The sequence below is a fragment of the Lycium barbarum genome, chromosome 5 (genome assembly GCF_019175385.1).
Source record: "Lycium barbarum isolate Lr01 chromosome 5, ASM1917538v2, whole genome shotgun sequence".
NCBI classification, from domain to species: domain Eukaryota; kingdom Viridiplantae; phylum Streptophyta; class Magnoliopsida; order Solanales; family Solanaceae; genus Lycium; species Lycium barbarum.
In genome coordinates this window covers 120,396,981-120,416,243 of record NC_083341.1, presented here as the reverse complement: position 1 = coordinate 120,416,243, position 19,263 = coordinate 120,396,981, and the positions used below count along the sequence as shown (strand labels likewise).

The window sequence follows — 19,263 nt, the reverse complement described above, 5'->3', positions numbered from 1 at the left end:
TCTTTAGACATTTTATGTTCGATATACACTCTTTTATTCTTGAAAATACATTCTTTATTTATTTAATATCCATACATTCTTACATTTATTTAATATCCATACATTCTTACATAGACGCACATTCTTTATATCCTTGATATATTTGTTTTTGACATAGTCTTACATTTTTTTTTATATTCTTAATATAGTTATACATTCTTTACACTAACATATATATGCACTCTTTGTACTAACAGATATACTTTATACTTACGAGGTACATTCTCTTTATACTCTTTTATATATTCTTTTTTACTATACATTCTTTATGAATACTTGATATAAATACATTTTTATACACTGTATATACTTAGTATATTACCACTTAGTGTAGTTTTTCATGAAGTCATAACATTTTGAAAACAGGTAATAATAATGATAAACAGATAGATAATTCCCCTCTAGTGTTCAGTAAAACTAAGTTTAAGGACTGTTTTCGGACAGGCTCTAAGGGATGCTTAATACCTTCCCCTAGGGGTAAATAAAACCCTTATCTAGAATCTCATAGGTTTCATAGACTAAAATGGAGACACACAAATACATATAGGTTTCCTGATTTTCCTAAAAAATAAGGTGGCGACTCTAACCCTTTTAAACCAGTTAGAAGAACCGTGAAGTTGCAAACTATCTTGGACTCGTTCAAAATAGGGCGTAACAATGAGTATAAAGTTGTCGTCTTTATACATGTTGTTTTTGAAAAATATAAACTTATTATGTTTCGAATGTCCCATTTTGTCCCTGCTTAACTCATATTTTATTTAGTTCGATCCGTATAACACGTTTTGAACACTTTATCCGGGAACTCATATATACGAATGTACTTATTTTAGGAAATGCATTGTTTAAGACAAATTATGAAATTGGTTTTGTGTTTGGACTTCATAGCTCAATATTGAGATTTTTCGAAAGAGATTTGTCTATTTTTTGGCCCAAATGAGTTTGTGTTTAAAGGTTTTGGGATGTTTATATCATCTCCTTTTGTTTTTGTAAATGGGCTTTGGCTCGAAAAAATCCTTTTGTTTTGGCCAACTCTGGCCTTGTCCCTTTTTTTCTAAAATCGGTGGGGTTTTGGCCCCAATTTATACCAAATTGGCCGTTTGAAATCGATCCCAAACACTTATCTATTTTAGCCTTAGTTTAAAACAAAAGCTTAGTTTGTTCTTTAGCTTTTGAAAATCAATCCATTTTTCTTAACACATTTACTCATGGCTTTTGAAAAATTCTTTTCATTTCTTGTTTTAAAATTTAAAACCTTGTCAAATAGTTTAACTAATCCTCTTTAAGTTATCCAAATTGTTATGCTAAATTTGATTTTTTGAAAGAAAACAGTTTTGGGGACTTAGAGTCAATCTAAACGACATAAGTACCGTTGTCCTAAGACTACTAGTTCACACAATAAGGATTCCACTATGACATGAGTTTTTACAAGTTTTACAAATACATGAAAACTCAAAAAAATGAAGGAAAGACAACAAGCAAATAATGTACAGACTAGGGGGGGGGGGGTACCAAGTCCCTAGCCAGCCGTTTTCACCCATGACTGGGCCTTCTGTGCTCCAAGCTACTTACTTCGTCTTTGCGGATTCAATATCTTCGAGGAAAGAATTTTCCTTATTGGGCCTCAAGCTGACCCGACCCGAGTGGTCATGTGGTGAGGGAGAAAAGAAAAGGGGAAACCGGTTAGTTTATAATTTTTGAACTTATCACGATTATACTAAGAAAAAAGGCAATATACATCAAGCATATACATATATATCAAGACAGATTTTACTATCATGATTATACTAAGGAAAGGCAACATACATCAAACATATACATGTATATCAACACAAATTCTACAGGTCAAGGAAGCAAGGCAGCTGTGCTAAGGCTTATGTATGAATGCTACAAGGCATGTTGGCTGGTCCTTGGCAATGAGGAGGAAGGGTAAGTCGTTGCCCCGTATTCCCGATACCACACAAGCTCTAAGGGGTTTCATACCCCAGGCATGGCTGGTTACCTGGGAAGGCTAAGACTAGACCCCATCTCAAATTACCTTGTCCCACAGACCCCACCTCAAACTACCTTGTCCCACACCAATTTAGCCACAAAACATAAGCAGATCCCAGGATAAGATACTACATAGATGCCTAGATTCACCACACAATGCAATTCAAGAACACAAAGCAAATAGATTCATAAACTTGCAATAGCAAAATATGACCATACACACACTTATGGGAGAGGCCCAAAACAGACTAAATGAATCAAAGAAATAAAAACCAAGCCCACAGTCATGGGATGACACGACTGCAGCCTATTAATTATAGATGGGACAAGAACAAGACAACATAGTCATAGAGAGAAAAATAACATAGCTGCAGTATCAGATATAGAATGACCTGGGAAGATAAATCAAAGACATATAATCATGAAAAGGCAGATAAGCTGTGACACACAAAGGAGGAAAATTAGTACTAAACATGCTACCATGAAATGAACTAGAACATCTTTGCCTCTTGCCAATGATAAGAGCATACAGAACCCAAACAAAGGATGTGGCCATGGCAAGAAATGAGAGCAAGACTGGGGTCTTCCCAAGTTTGAGCCTAATGCACCAAGCCTGAAGTCAACTAGGGGGCAACTAATGTACTCTTAGGGACAAGTAACAAGATCAAGTCAAGGAAAATGAGCAAACCAGTTTTGCATTTCTGCCTAACCTTCCATTTTTGTTTCTAACTTGAACTCATGTACACAATTATTATTCATTTGGTCAAAGCTGAAATCCATCTTACTAGGGCAAGCTAACTCCAATCTGGGAGGGGGAGGGGGTCTCACTAAGCCTAGAGGGGCAGAATCTATGTGGTTTCCAGAATTTTTGGCAATGAACATCAGCCCCACAAACCACATAAGTGCCACGGGACCTCTTATCTGAAGGAGAATGTTATGAACCAGGCTGGACCTGGCTTTTCTCTTTTCCTTTCCCCAAGGCCCCTTTAAAAAGGCCTTTCTTAGGTTATGTGGCTTTGGTTCATTTCTAACCTTCTCTATGATCACAGGGAGATTTGTATCTTTAAAGTTATATAGCCTAGAATTCAATATAAAAGGATTCCAAATGCACATGCTCAAACCAAACAGACCTGTCCACTTATAATAAGGTCAGGGCCACTTCCTAAAAAACCAGGACAGCTAAACTAATTCAAATAACAGTAGGATCAGGTTCAACCAATACAAACTACTCAGGCTCCTTTGACTTCCCAACCTTATCCTAGGTAGGTCCATATTCCTCATAGATTCAAACCATGACATAAGCCTCATCCAAAATAACCCCAAGGGTACACACAACCAAATTAGTAACAAAGTAGACATAGCATTCTCATAGGGGCCTGATGCCCAAGATAAGCAAGGAATGATTCCAACCACATAGGCAAATCACTAGAACCCCAGATCAAAAGGTGCAAAAGGCCTAGGGAAGACACCATAAGTAATCCAGACTTTAGACACTGTTACTTATATCAGGTAAAAGAAAGCTTGGTAGAGTCTATGACTTGGAGCACACATTTAAAATTGGCAGCTTTTAAACCTACTTCTCTTTTATCACCCAAGCATATAACAGACATGTTAACTAATTAGGATTACTGTTAACAAATGAATGAACTCTGTAGGCCTTTATTAAAGAGAAGAGATTTCAACAGGCAAGTTATGTGGGCACTTAGTCAATACAGCCTTAAAACAATTTTGGCCCTTAGTAATGACCTTTCAAATACTTGCTCTAATCATAATATTTTCTCAAGGAACAAAAAGTAAAAAAGCAAGAGATAGCTTTATGGCATGATTAGGTTTTGGTAAGCAAGAGGATTCAATCACCACACAGGAAACAGGCTACAACAACAAGACAAATGGGCAGATTCCCAGATACAAGTCATGGATGAACAAGCTAAGGAAAGGTGGATAAGACACATGATCACAAACAAGAGCAAATGGTAAACAACCAAGTTGACACTTAGTTTCTTACGATGTATACTCAAACCAGTAAAATACACTTATCAGTCCCACTTTCTTACACAAAACCAGTTTAAACAATAAAACTCAAATAGGAAAACTCCCAAGATAAAGAAAAAGAAACAAGCCTTTAGGAGGAATGGTGAAAATCACACAACACTTAAGACTTCCCAAATATTGACATCAGTTCATTTAACTCTAGGTGTGTCAAACAAATGGCAAGGAACTTCGTTCACTAGTATAGTATCGGGGACATGACTAGAAGAGGATTTCATAATTCCAAAGGCGCCTAAGCCATCCTTACTTCATCTTTACTTCATCCTTATACACCTGCTAGACTGTCTATCCTTGGGAGAATTGTTTGCGTTGGCCTTTAACAACTTGCTGGTTGATACAACATTTGATGTGCCATTTGTGAAAGGGAAAACTGCGGAGGAGGAGTAGGAGCTAGCCTTCAAGGCGAAATCCATTAGATAGATAGAAATGTACACGGAATTTTTCGAAGCAGCCGTACCGGCCTTGACCAGTTTACAAGAAACTTTCAGCGGGAGATAAGGGGCGCTCTCATAGGTTTCTGATGCCCTACCTGAAGCCCCACCACAGGTTCCCGATGCCCTGCTGAAGCCCTGATACGCTCAAATTACACCTATTAATGGTATAACGCGGACGTTGTCAAATATAGTAACCCAACAAGGTTGGGGTCGAATCCCACAGGGAATATGGTGTGAAAAGGTTACTAAAGTTGTAGATGCTAAGTTCTAGGTCTAATGTCTTAATCTGATAATTGGTGTAAAAGTTGGTTGTTTCTATAACTAATTGCTAAACTATTGCTTTGGTGGAAATTTATGGTAAAAGAAACTAAGGTTGTGTCCCCGTTAGATAGGGTGTATGATCATGGGTATTGATCTTGATATACTTCTAATGGATTATTATATGAATGCACTTAATCTCTATGTGAATCTTTACTATTTTCCAATAAATAAAGATTATGTCTTTCTATGATTTTCCCAAATATAAGAAAGTAACCATGAAGAACGATTAATCATGCCAAGTAAATTCTTCTTATTCCTAAGTGAATTTATTAAACAAAGTTTAAAACTTTGAGTTCTTGTTAATTATTCTTACCAACCCTAATTATTTTCCCAAATAAATCAAGGTTTATGGCTTTAATCAATGTTTGCAACCATTAATTATGAATGACGAATGAAGAATAATTAAACCCTAATAATCCATTATGTGTATATCATTCACAAAACTCAATCACAAAACACCCATCATTGGGTTCACAACCCTAGTAAAGGAATTTAGCTACTCATAGGAGAAGAAGAACAATAGGAAATAATAGAAATCATAATGCTTACAATTGATTACTTGGACTTGATAAATTACTTGCAATTGTTTGTAATCTCCAAAAGAATTCAAAATTATGAGTAACTAATGCTAGGGAAAGTAAAACTGAGTTCTGTAGTGATGCCCCCACAAGAGACCTAAAATCAGGTATTTATAAGAGTCAAAGTCGTGCACAAATAGGATTTACAACATTGTCCTCGACGAAAAAATGTACGGACCGTACATTTTATACGGTCCGTAGAATTGGTGCCAGTCTTCCGTGAAATCTCTCCAGTTGTCAGACGCATGATCACCTTTACGGACCGTATATATTATACGGTCCGTGAAATCTGCCGTAAATCCTCTTCTCTTTTAAAACGCTTCTGGACTCAACATACGATGAGATTTACGGGCCGTAAAAATTATACGGTTCGTACTTCTTCCCGTACTTCCACTTCAAGGTTAACCCCTTTCTGTTAAGCTTCTACGCTGGATTGTACGGACCGTGAATTTTATACGGTCCGTATGTTATTCCGTAAAATCAGTTTGCAGTTAGTTTTCTCTTCTTTGCACACTTTTTACTCCATTTACATGACTTGCTCCCGAAATACGCTAAACATCTGCAACATGTCACAAACACATCAAAAAGACCAAAACTTGCTTAAAAACAAGTACAACTTATAGCCAAAAAGTATCAAATGTGCCATAATTTCACGGCACATCAACACCCCCAACTTAAAGTCTTTGCTTGTCCTCAAGCAAGTCGCACAACACAATGACTCGATCTACCACTTAGATATCGCAGAGTACTGATGTCTACATTGGTTTTGACTCTAAACTACCGGCATGCATGTTTTCCTTCAAATTACCACCCCAACTTTCTATTTTAAAGCAATATACACAACTTAAGAACGCTTAGGACTAACGATGACGCTTCAATGCATGACATTACATTATCGAACTTATTATGATGCACACAAACGCTACTCTAGGCGGTCACTTTATTTTGCTCAAGTCTCATCCTTATGCCCTCACATAGACCAAAGAATGTCCCAACACACATATACACAACAAGAATGGGACAAAGATGAAAGAGAAGAGAAAAAAAACACTCACGCTGACAAAGAAATTCATATCTACGCATGCAAATACCATAGGCTTGCCCTTATTTTCTCTGTTCTCATTCTAGGCTCGTTCGGTTGTGATCACACTAGGACTTGTTTCGGCTTGTAATGTAGGCTTAGGGACGGGTAGGATACTTTTTTGGATATTAGTGACTCACCCTCCTTGAATACTACAACATCTCGTCACCTTAATTTGCCTCTTTTCTTTCCACCCCTTTATTTTCTTTCCAGTTTCCGACCTCGGTGTGGTTTCATTCCTACCTAACTTTCAACTCTTTTTGTGTGACAATTTTATGATAATTTTTTTTTTATTTGGACTTACCACATTGACTCTCTACTAGCATCTCCACCACCCCAACTTATGATCATTTACCAGTTTACTCCATATTTAATTCACCCCTAACTTAGGCATTTTACCTCATCTCTCTAGTAGCATCAAAGAGGGAACGGGTACGAAGATGGATAAATTGCACAACGGGTGAGGTTTCAATTGGCTGGCCAAGAAAATGGTCAAAAGGCTCAAAAAAGGGAAACTAGTGATATTTTCAGCTTTTGGTACGACTTATTTAGGCAAAGTGACTATTTACACAAAGAAAGCCTAAGATCATTTCACAACCAAACTGACTTTCGGATTTCAAACAAGACCAACCAGGCAAGTTCTAGATTATACATGCTTAAACAGAATTAAACTAACAACTCACACACACATTGGCATAAGGACAATTATTCTTACACTTGTGACCACCTAGGTAGTCATTTATCACACACAATACCCCAATAACCACAATGTCATATAAAGAATCAATCATGTCAACCAATAACTGTTCTAAGTATGCATTTTTCAAGAATTTGAGGGGTCCAGATTTTCAACCATCACATAATACATGCCATCAGTTACAAAGTAATACCAAATAAGTCAAAATTACTCTACTCAACCTAAGAAACATCCTAAACATGCCAGTTTCAACAAAATAAAACCCCCCTCAGGAAAAGAACTCTGGCAAAGAAAAGTCGAGGGGGTTCCTAAACACATATGTACACTATACTACTATCAAATAGTCCCACCCCCAACTAAAGAATCATGCACTGGCCGCAGTGCATCACTATAAGCATGAACTAGACAAGGGATAGGATTACCTGAGGCACACTAGGTGCGATGCTCCTCCTGTTGAGCCTCCACTGTATCAGTCGCAGTGGGTGCGGGGTCAGATATGCTGTTGGAAGGCTCAGTCTGAGATTGCAGAAGCGAGTCCGCTGGTGGAACACAAGTCTCGGCCTCATCTAGTACCTGAAGGGGATCCAAACTGCTCGATGCCCCTGTGTAGTGGAAGTCGACCATAGATTTCCGTGTGGCCAGCCGCAGCTGGCGCTCTTCTAACTCCACTATGTCGATCTCTTCATCATCTTCTCTTCCCGTGGTCTCTTGCCTCTATCCTGGGTCGAGGTTTCTTCCCTAGAAAGTCAGACCACCGGCACCAAGGATGCCAAGTCAATTGGTATGGCTGATTGGGGAGGACTCTCAAACCTTCCCCCTTCCTTCACCTGAAGTGCAAGGACGTCGTCCTTGAGTTGAATAATATCCTTCTTTACCGCTCTCAGATCTGTTGCTTGTGATACCCTCTCCAACTCAAGCACTCGCCTCTCAATACCATCAATTCGGGAGTGAATTTGACGGTGAGACTGGGTAAGGGACTCCTGTAGCGGCTCCAGCTCCTGCCAAACTGCCCATGCTATAACTGCCTCCAACTCCCCTAATAGGCTGGTGATCTGTCGATCGGCTCTATCCGCCTTTACATATGAGTCACGAAAGTTTTTCCTGTTAAAAGGAATCATTATACCTCCGGGTGCTGTAGATGTCGAAGTGACTCTTAGGGTAGATGGTGCAGTCGTGGGAACCGGCTCAGTAGCAACCCTAGGGGCTGAGGAAACGGTAGGGTCCGACGATGTCTCCGGACCCGCTGTAGGAGCTGGTATTGTTGTGGTGGCAGTCTCAAAACCCGCAGTGCCCTCCTCTAATGTCGTATCTTCCTCCTCATTCTGATCATACTCACGTGGCACAAATTCTGGGGCTGTCACCCCGCCGCGGGCTACTGCCAGCGGCTCCTTAACCTCCTTATCCTTGCTTTTTATCAAACAATATATGTGTTTTGCCTCCAGCTTATTGTCCCAGTAAGGAAACATCTGGATGTCTGGCTACAGGAAAAGGGCCGTAATCAAGCATGGGAAAACCAACGAAAGGCCAGGCTGAGTTGCCCGCACCCGAACCTCATCAGCTATCAATTTCCCGACATCAACTTCATACCGGGACATGATGGAAGCCACTACAATCGCCTGAGTTATAGTGAGCTGATTATATGTCTGAGTTGGTTGTAGCCTGTGCATTAAGACGCTCCACCAGAATTGTGCCTCCGCCGAATTTCCTCTAGCCGAATTTCCTCTAGCAATCACCGAGGCTACCCACGGAACTTATCTTATTTGGTCTGCCCTGTTCCCCGCCAATCTATAGTCTAACTCATCAGTCTTTGCCGGCGGTTCGTAGTTGTCTCCGAAGTAAAAACAGTTGATGGCTTTGCTGGAGAAATCGATCCTCACACCTCTAATAGTCACCTTTTGTAACCGTACTACCATTTTTGCTTGCTGGGATGGCCTGTACGTGTTATTTATCACCGCCGCATAATTGGCGTAGAATTCTCTCACAATGGACGGGATATATGTGCCGAGTGGCCGGCTAAGGAATCCCTATCCATGGTGATCAATGATAGCCTGTATGGTTGGGAAGTGTTCCAACCCTTCGAAAATGATCCGCCTCTCCTCATAGATGTTCCGGCGGAAACCTTGTCCTCCTTCCTTTGGCTCCAGCCCTTTATCCTATATTTCTTTCGAGCCCTGGACTGAGAATCTAACGGCATGCTCAGACCGCTCCTTCATTCTGTTCTCATGTAGGCGTGCCGCCTCTTCAGCATCAGATTCATCCGGTACAGCAGTCGCCTCTTCTCGACTAGGCAGGTCGGGAGACCTTGATGAGTGCTCTCCATCACTGCTGCTCCCCTGATCAGACGGGGACTGTGCCGGGGTTTGGGCTGCTGTTTGCAGCCTTGTGGTTCATGTGACAGGCGCTTGGTCTTCATCACGGAGCCTAGTCTGAACTTGGGATCGGCCTCGCCCTCGTCCCTGTCCTGTGCCCTGAGCACCACCTCTTGCTTTCGCCATACCTGTGGACTACATATTAGTATATGTAATGATCAACATGTAAACAAGGATTCAAAATTTTTTTTAATTATTATACGGATCGTGAAAAACATACGGTCCGTAAAACTAACCGTAGATTTAGGACAGAATGATATACTTGTTCATGGAGATTTTACGATGGAGTTATACGGTCCGTATAATTTTTACGGTCCGTATAATTTTTACGGTCCGTAAAACTCTTCGTAAAATTTTGGAAAAGAAATCTGGAACTGAGGAAACTGTTTTACGACACAAGTTACGGTCCGTAAGTTATGTCGTAAAACAGGAACAGAGAGACTCAATTGAACATGATATATATACGACACAAATTTACGGTCCGTATAATTTCTACGGTCCGTGAATTCATCCGTATATATACATGTCTCTGTAATCAGTTCCACAAACTTTTCCTGACCTTATGCATTCAAACCTTATTTTTAGACACGGAACAATGTTATTTTGTTCGTATCATGTTGGGGTTACTCAGACTTCACCCCAATCTACTCTTTTTCTCATTTAAGCATTTTGTCGGACAGTTGGTGGGCATAACGAATGGTTATATCAATGAAAGACACAAACCATCGGAATGCCCACCGACCCAATGTGATTTTTGATTTCTCGTTTCCCATGAGTCCACTGTTTTATCAACACAACCAAATCCCCACCCCCATCTGTTTTCACATTCTATACCCTTAATCAATAAAACAATCCAAAAAATCACCCATATGGGTGTCTAAGAATCACACATGAGTTTATAACTAGGGTACGAGAACATTAACAAACCTGGTAGTGACGGAGATGAATAAGTTCACTGACAATCTGAGTAGGACAAAGATAATAAAAACAAAGAATTTAAACACGCCTTGTTAACTTGCTTTAACCAGTTCGGGTGATGGTGAGAGGTTTGTTGGGGGTGTTGATGTGTTTATATGGATGTGGGGATGCGGCTGTGGTAGTGGAGAGGTTGTGGGGAGTGAAATTAGGGAAGGATTTAAGTTGGGGATGTGAAGAATCGTGGTTCTTTGAACTTGGAAAGGAAAGGAACGGATGATTTGGCGTGATGGGAGTTGATTTGAAACAAATAACTGCATATGTTTTATTTTATTACCTTAGCCGCCTTTTTTCTTTGAACTTACCTGGTCCCTTAAGTTCGAAATCTACGGCCGTACAATATTCACGGGCCGTAGATCTGTCCGTAGATCTGCGACGGTAAAAGGATCTGACGATCCTTGGTTCACGCCAGAATCTACGGTCCGTATTTTATGGCGTAAATCAAGGACAGAAAGAGCTCTTGCCAGACTTATGTTCTACGCTTCCATCTACGTACCGTATATTTTATACGGACCGTAGATTCTGGCATAGATCATTAACAGAGAGCCATGTTTTCTCTTCTTTCTTTTTCCTAATCTACGCTTCCATCTACGGACCGTATATTTTATACGGACCATAGATTCTGGTGTAGATCGTCTCCAGTGTCTAATCTCTGCATCCTGCACCAAAACAAACATTACCCTATATGCTGAAAATAGCAACAGAACGAAAAATAGCTATTACACTTGGGTTGCCTCCCAAGAAGCGCTTGATTTAACGTCGCGGCACAACGGTGGTGACCATTCACTCCTTATCTTGGTACACCAGATCATTGTTCGTTCCGAGGTGTTTCAACCTGTAGCGATCAACAATCCTATCCTCCGAAATCATTCTGTGATAGTGCTTCAATCTCTGCCCATTCACCTTAAATGTCCGAGTACCATCTCCGAACTTCAATTCAACCGCTCCATGGGGTGAAGCACCTACCACCTCAAACGGACCAGACCACCTGGATTTAAGCTTACCCGGTAGCAACTTCAGCCGAGAGTTAAACAGTAATACAGAGTCACCCTTGTAGAACTCTCGCTTCAGAATCTTCTTGTCATGGTAATGCTTCATCCTTTCTTTATAAAGGGCTGCACTCTCATATGCCTGGTACCGAAATTCATCCATCTCATTTAATTGAAACAACCGCAGCTTGGTTGCTTCCTCCCAATCCATATTCAGTTTCTTCAGCGCCCACAAAGCTTTGTGCTCAAGTTCAACCGGCAAGTGACAAGCTTTCCCGAATACAAGCTTGAAGGGTGAAGTCCCAATTGGAGTCTTGAAAGCAGTCCGGTATGCCCATAGAGCATCATCGAGCTTGCGGGCCCAATCAGTTCTATTGGCATTCACTGTCGTTGCTAGAATACTTTTGATCTCCCTATTGGACACTTCAACCTGTCCACTTGTCTGAGCGTGATAAGGCGTTGCCACCCTATGCTTTACACCATATTTCTCCATCAGTCCCGCGAAAGATCTATTACAAAAATGGGATCCACCATCGCTGATTATAGCCCTCGGAGTACCAAAACGAGTAAATATGTTCTTCTTGAGGAACCCCATCACACTCTTGGCTTCATTATTAGGTAAGCCACTACTTCTACCCATTTTGACACGTAGTCCACAGCTACCAAGATGTATTTCATGCCACCAGAACTCACAAAAGGTCCCATAAAGTCAATCCCCCAGACATCGAACACTTCCACCTCTTGCCTTCTGCCGATATTCCCTTGCCTCTGACATTGATCACAGGACCGCACCAATAGGTTAGCATCATGGAAAATAGTCGGCCAGTAATAGCCGCACACAAGTACCTTAGCTGCAGTCCGATTTTCGCTATGATGACCCCAAACAGGAGAATAATGGTATGCTTTTAGAATCGCCATCACTTCACTTTCCGGAACACAACGCCGAATGATGTTGTCAGCACATGTTCGGAACAAATAAGGCTCGTCCCAGTAGTACTGTCGAGCATCCCGCAAGAATTTCTTCTTTTGGTAGGCTTTGATATCTTCTGGAACTATCCCTGTTACCAAATAATTGGCAATGTCAGCATACCACGGGGCCACCTCATTTGACACGGCCAACACCCTCTTATCTGGAAAAGCATCATCTATATCAAGCTCATCAGAAGGTCTCCCAGCTTCTTCAAGCCGAGAGAGATGGTCAGCCACCTGGTTTTCAGTGCCCTTTCGGTCCTTTACCTCAAAATCAAACTCTTGCAGCAATAGAACCCATCTGATCAGTCGCGGCTTTGCTTCCTTCTTTGCCATGAGGTATCTCAAGGCTGTATGATCAGTATAAACCACAACTTTGGACCCCAACAAGTAGGCCTGAAATTTGTCGAAAGCAAACACAATAGAAAGCAGCTCTTGCTCCGTCACTGTGTAATTCATCTGTGCAGCATTCAGTGTTCTACTAGCATAATAGATCGGGTGCATAATTTTATTGTGCCTCTGCCCAAGCACAACACCTATTGCGAAACCACTAGCATCACACATCAGTTCAAATGGTAGGGACCAGTCAGGAGCAACAATAATAGGAGCAGTAGTGAGACGCTCTTTTAACTCCTCAAACGCCTTCTGGCACTTCTCATCAAACACAAATTTAGCCTTTTTTTCAAGAAGCTTGCACAATGGATTAGCAACTTTGGAGAAATCTTTGATGAAACGCCTGTAGAACCCAGCATGTCCCAAGAAACTTCGGACACCTTTGACTGAGATAGGTGGAGGAAGTTTTGAAATCACATCAATTTTTGCTTGATCGACCTCGATTCAATTTTCAGAGATTTTGTGACCGAGGACGATTCCTTCCTTCACCATAAAATGGCACTTCTCCCAGTTTAGCACCAGATTGGTCTCCTCACACCTTTTTAGCACTTGACCCAGATGGCCAAGACAATCTTCAAATGAATCACCCACCACAGAAAACTCATCCATGAACACCTCCAAGAAATCCTCTACCATGTCAGAGAAGATTGACATCATGCACCTCTGAAAAGTGGCTGGTGCATTACACAAACCAAACAACATCCTGTTGAATGCAAATGTCCCATAAGGACAAGTAAATGTGGTCTTCTCCTGATCCTCCAACTCGATGTTGATCTGATTATAGCCCGAATAACCATCAAGGAAACAATAGTAGGAACGCCCTGCCAACCTATCAAGCATCTGATCAATGAAGGGCATGGGGAAATGGTCCTTGCAAGTGGCTGTATTGAGCTTGCAATACTCCATGCAAACTCTCTATCCGGTGACAGTTCTGGTCGGGATCAACTCATTCTTTGCATTCGGCACAACAGTGATGCCGCCCTTCTTAGGAACACATTGGACCGGGCTCACCCATTTACTATCAGCAATCGGGTAAACCACGCCTGCATCCAGCCATTTGATGATCTCTTTCCTAACGACCTCTTGCATATTTTCGTTCAATCGCCTCTGATTCTATACACTTGGTTTGCTACCTTCCTCCAACTGAATTTTGTGCTCACAAATCCCAGATGGAATACCTCGAATGTCTGCTATGGTCCAACCAATAGCACGCCTATACTCCCTCAACACCTCCAACAGCTGCAAATTCTGCTCCTCAGTCAATAAGGCTGAAACAATCACCGGTAATGTACTGTCCGGACCAAGGAACTCATATCTCAGGTGTGATCGGAGCTGCTTAAGCTCCAACTTAGGTGGCTCAATGATCGAAGGCTTTGCTGGAGGATTTGTTCTATTTTCCAGATCAAGATTTAGCTTCTTTGGGTGGTATGTATATGAGCCCAACCCAACAAGTGAATTAACTGTCTCCTCATAGCCTTCCATGTCTTCAGCATCAAAATTCATCAGAATACCAGCTAAAGCCTCACCCAAACTCTCTTCTTCCATCTTGAACTCTACTGCTTCATCAACAACATCGAATGAATCAATTACCGAAATACTCTCGTAAGCACTTGGTAACTTCATCCCTTTGCTAGCCTGAAAGGTCACTTCTTCATTGTTGACTCGGAACTTTATTTCATTTTTCTCCGAATCCATCAGAGCCCTCCATGTAGCAAGGAAAGGTCTCCCCAAAATTATAGGAATGTCTCGATCAAGAGCACAGTCAAGAATAACAAAATCAGCAGGCAACATAAAATCACCAACCCGCACAATTACATCATCAACCACCCCAACAGGTCTTTTGATAGACCTATCAGCCATCTGCAATCTCATTGTAGTCGGCCTTGGTATCCCCAAACCTGATTATTTATATATAGCAAGGGGCATCAAATTTATACTCGCCCCATTATCACACAAAGCACGAGCAAAATCATGGTGCCCAATAGAAAAAGGAATGGTGAACGCCCCAGGATCTCCCTTTTTCTGCACAGTTGTAGTTGAAATGATGGAACTCACAGTCTAAGTCAAACTCACGGTTTGATGCTGCATCATTTTCTTTTTGGTCAGCAAATCTTTCAAATATTTTGCAAAACCGGGCATCTCCTTGACAGCTTCCAAAAAGGGAAAATTTAGAGATAACTGCTTCAGCTGATCATAAAACTTCTCAAACTTAGCATATTCCTTCTTCTTTACCAACCTCTGAGGAAAGGGAGGTTTGGATTTGAATAGCTGTGTCAAAGGGCGGAGAGCCCCTTTCACAGCCTGCTTACTTGTGTCATCAGCTTCTCTCACCATCTCTGGAACATCAGCAACCTTCTTGTCAGTAGGAATCTCATCAGCAATAATGGGTGCTTCAGACTGCAACTCATCCCCTTCATCTATCGGCTCAAGATCAATTTCCTTCTCAGCAACTCCCTGTATTGTTTTACCACTTCTAGTAGTGATGGCAAACACATTTTTTACACCGCCTCCCCCATTCTTGGGATTTGGGATAGTGTCACTTGGAAGTCCTCCCTTTTTAGGAGGGTGATGCTCTCTAGAAATATCCCTCATCTGCGACTCAAGCTTCTGAATAGCCGCTGTATGAGAACCCATTGTTTCTGTCAGCCCAGATAAAGTCCTTTCAGACTTCGATTGATTGGCCAGAATCTTCTCAAGCATTGCTTCAACTTTCGAACTACCCTGCTCTGTTGACTGCCCTTTCGGTGGTATATAAGGATTGGAACTCTTGTTCCCAAAATTGTTGCTATTGTTGTAGCTCCCTTGATTCGCACCACCATAATTATTATTGTAGTTCCCTGAGTTATTGTAAGCACCTTGACCTTGCTGAGGTCTCCATTGATTCTGATTCTGATAGTCACCTTGGTAATTCATCTCTGATAACCCCCTTGAGAGTTATTCACATAATTTGCATCCTCAACCTGCATAGGTGGCCCATCAAGGAACGGACCATCTTGAGCATGGTACATCCCTTTTGGCAAAACTGCATCATCCTCACAAACATTTACCTTTTTGATTTGAGATTCATCAAACTTCTTTGTCAGTAAGGAAATATTTGTTGCAAGTTCTGCCAATGTTTGTTGGGTGTCTTGATTCTCCTTCACTATATTCTGGAGCATAGCACTACCATACGGCACCACATTAGCATTGTTTGAGTGCCAAGCCTGATTATGAGTTGTCAGCTTGTCAAGTATGGTGGTCACTCGTCGAAAGGTCTTGTTCATAAAACACCCATCAGCTGCATTGTTAGCTACTGACTGTGTCACTGGATCTAACCCTCGGTAAAACTTCTCCATCAATATATTTTCCGGAAAACCATGATTCGGGCTCTTCTGCAAATACTCTTTGAACCTCTCCCAGGCTTCATATAGTTGTTCCCCCGGTCGCTGCTTGAATTCATATATCTTGTCGCGAATCTCAGCCTTCTTGCTAGGGGGGTACCACTTTGTAAGAAAAACAGCTACCATCTCTGCCCATGAAGTAATCGAGTTTCGGGGCAGCTTCTCGAACCATGTTCTTGCCTCTCCAGCTATGGAATACTTGAATAACCTCAACCGAATAGCATCTTGTGGAACATTGTTCTGGATGTGATTAGCACACACATCTACAAAATTCTGCAAATGACGTTGAGGGTCATTCTCGGTAGAGTTCCGAAAGTACCCCTCAAGTTTCAACAGCTGGTAAAGAGATGAGTCAATTTTCACAGTAGCCGCTCCAACTCGAGGTTGAACAATAGCAGATGCATAGTCCTCCTCTTGAACAAGTTCAGCAAAAATATTCTCATCATCAGATTCATTCGCTTGATTGTTCAACCAATTCCCCTGATTACCAGCACGCTGATTCTGCTGATTTTGATTCATGTTCACCTGGTTTACACATAGTAGCAAAAAAGGTGTGATGGAATAAGCAAAAGACTTTAATCAAAGCAAACACTATTTAGTAATTTCAAAACCGTATTCCCCGGCAACGGCGCCAAAATTTGATACGCTCAAATTACACCTATTAATGGTATAACGCGGACGTTGTCAAATATAGTAACCCAACAAGGTTGGGGTCGAATCCCATAGGGAATATGGTGTGAAAAGGTTACTAAAGTCGTAGATGCTAAGTTCTAGGTCTAATGTCTTAATCCGATAATTGGTGTAAAAGTTGGTTGTTTCTATAACTAATTGCTAAACTATTGCTTTGGTGGAAATTTATGGTAAAAGAAACTAAGGTTGTGTCCCCGTTAGATAGGGTGTATGATCATGGGTATTGATCTTGATATACTTCTAATGGATTATTATATGAATGCACTTAATCTCTTTGTGAATCTTTACTATTTCCCAATAAATAAAGATTATGTCTTTCTATGATTTTCCCAAATATAAGAAAGTAACCATGAAGAACGATTAATCATGCCAAGTAAATTCTTCTTATTCCTAAGTGAATTTATTAAACAAAGTTTAAAACTTTGAGTTCTTGTTAATTATTCTTACCAACCCTAATTATTTTCCCAAATAAATCAAGGTTTATGGCTTTAATCAATGTTTGCAACCATTAATTATGAATGAAGAATGAAGAATAATTAAACCCTAATAATCCATTATGTGTATATCATTCACAAAACTCAATCACAAAACACCCATCATTGGGTTCACAACCCTAGTAAAGGAATTTAGCTACTCATAGGAGAAGAAGAACAATAGGAAATAATAGAAATCATAATGCTTACAATTGATTACTTGGACTTGAGAACTTACTTGCAATTGTTTTTAATCCCCAAAAGAATTCAAAATTATGAGTAACTAATGCTAGGGAAAGTAAAACTGAGTTCTGTAGTGATGCCCCTACAAGAGACCTAAAATCAGGTATTTATAAGAGTCAAAGCTGTGCACAAATAGGATTTACAACATTGTCCTCGACAGAAAAATGTACGGACCGTACATTTTATACGGTCCATAGAATTGGTGCCAGTCTTCCGTGAAATCTCTCCAGTTGTTCGAAGCATGATCACTTTTACGGACCGTATATATTATACGGTCCGTGAAATCTGCCGTAAATCCTCTTCTCTTTTAAAACGCTTCTGGACTCAACATACGGTGAGATTTACGGGCCGTAAAAATTATACGGTCCGTACTTCTTCCTGTACTTCCACTTCAAGGTTAACCCCTTTCTGTTAAGCTTCTACGCTGGATTGTACGGATCGTGAATTTTATACGGTCCGTATGTTATTCCGTAAAATCAGTTTGCAGTTAGTTTTATCTTCTTTGCACACTTTTTACTCCATTTACATGACTTGCTCCCGAAATACGCTAAACATCTGCAACATGTCACAAACACATCAAAAAGACCAAAACTTGCTTAAAAACAAGTATAACTTATAGCCAAAAAGTATCGAATGTGCCATAATTTCATGGCACATCAAGCCCCACCGTTGGTTCCCGATTTGCCTCTACCCGAAATAGTTGGGCAAGAAAGGGGGGAACCTTTTTTCATAATAAAAAATGCAAGTATGGAAGCTTCTATGCTCAAGTATCATTCAAACAAAGGGCGCATTACCTCTTTGAGTGAAGAAGAGAGGGTCTTTGTATAGACACTCTTGAGCCATGTTCGTCGCCCTATCGACGGAGTCGTTTGGCACCTCAATGTCGACGCATCACATCCTGGGGTTGAAGAAGGTCCCAAGGGTTCAATTGTCAGGTAAAAAGAAATCAAGGTCGGGAACCCGTACGCGCCCAACTCATTGCTTCCTTCTTTGCTTATCACAAGCAATCCCTCAAAGCAATGAATGCACTAAAAAGCACGCTATAGCATGAAAGAAGGTTTCTGCGTGACCTACTTTATTTACTTGACTAAAGGGAACGAACAACCTTTCATTTCCGGGTTTATGGTAGAGCACTCAATGGGCTAGGGTGGCCTCATTTCGCCTTACCAACCCCAGGGAAACTCTGAATACAGGCCTAGATCATTTGTACAGATAGATTTTTTGGGTGCTAAGATCCAAAGTCGAGAGGGAAACAGCCCAGATCGTACGCTAAGGTCCCTAAGCAATCACTTAGTGGAAAAGGAAATGATCGAGCGATGACAACCAGGAGGTGGGCTTGGAAGTAGCCACATATTGAGGAGGAGCTTTCACAAAGGCCAATAGTCGATAGCTGATGTCACCAGCCTTAACTTCTTCATCTACTTGAAAGCTGATGGGAAATCCTTTTTGTTTTGTTCATTACTCCCTAGCGTTAGCGCTTCGCTGGGGGGAAGAGGTGTGGGCAAGTGGGCCTCTTCACATGGATATTGAAAATGCAAAATCAGACACTTTCCCATTCTCTCCACCCATACAGCTTCCTCACAAGGTGCTTCTG

General features: G+C 41.0%; 1 non-coding gene across 1 annotated transcript; it reads left to right on the top strand.

The window, feature by feature from the left end:
• Positions 1-16,234: 16,234 nt before the first annotated feature.
• LOC132643057 (small nucleolar RNA R71) lies at positions 16,235-16,340 on the top strand. Its single transcript, XR_009583510.1, has one exon. It is a non-coding gene; the product is annotated as a small nucleolar RNA R71 (small nucleolar RNA).
• Positions 16,341-19,263: the final 2,923 nt, after the last annotated feature.